This window comes from Rhipicephalus microplus, chromosome X, assembly GCF_043290135.1.
Source record: "Rhipicephalus microplus isolate Deutch F79 chromosome X, USDA_Rmic, whole genome shotgun sequence".
Classification (NCBI taxonomy): Eukaryota; Metazoa; Arthropoda; class Arachnida; order Ixodida; family Ixodidae; genus Rhipicephalus; species Rhipicephalus microplus.
In genome coordinates, this window is record NC_134710.1 from 118,330,422 (window position 1) to 118,331,155 (window position 734).

The window sequence follows — 734 nt, forward strand, 5'->3', positions numbered from 1 at the left end:
GCGGAAGTGTAGTGGTTAGGGTGCTCCGCTGCTGACTCAAAGGTCAGGCGTTCGATCCCTAGCGCAGCGGTCACATGTCGATGGAGGCGAAATGGTAAAGACCCAGGTGCTGTGGGATGTCAGTAGAGCATGTTAAAAATAATTGTAATATATATATATATATATATATATATATATATATATATAAGGGAAAGAAGTGTATACCTAAGGGCTCGTTTTTCCGTGTTTTTAACACAATTATAATGAGATATAACAGACAGTAATGCCAAGGAATGTACAGGGGAAGTTATTAACATTAATGGAATGTAAATAAGAAGAAAGAAAAGTGGATGAAAAAATTACCAACTGTAAGCAGGAATCGAACCTACGACCTTCGAATTATGCGTTCGATGCTCTAACCACTGAGCTATTACAGCGGCACTCCCACCATCCACTTTTTTGGGTTAATCTGTGAATTTAGAAGTAGGAGCGACAGTCAGCGCCATCTATAAGCCAAACAACGAGTGTTAAAACACTCTTATGCGCATGTTTGGCGTCACGTAGCACGTGAACTTATTATGAGCGGGCAGCTGATTAATTGTCCCTCTTATACAACCTAAACACACCAAGTCTGCCAGTACGAGACCCTCGTTCAATGAAATAAGGGAAAGAAGTGTATACCTAAGGGCTCGTTTTTCCGTGTTTTTAACACAATTATAATGAGATATAACAGACAGTAATGCCAAGGAATGTAC

At 40.1% G+C, this 734-nt stretch overlaps 1 non-coding gene across 1 annotated transcript; it reads right to left on the reverse strand.

Annotated features, from left to right (window-relative positions):
* Positions 1–343: 343 nt before the first annotated feature.
* Positions 344–416, reverse strand: TRNAM-CAU (transfer RNA methionine (anticodon CAU)). The gene has a single exon. It is a non-coding gene; the product is annotated as a tRNA-Met (tRNA).
* Positions 417–734: the final 318 nt, after the last annotated feature.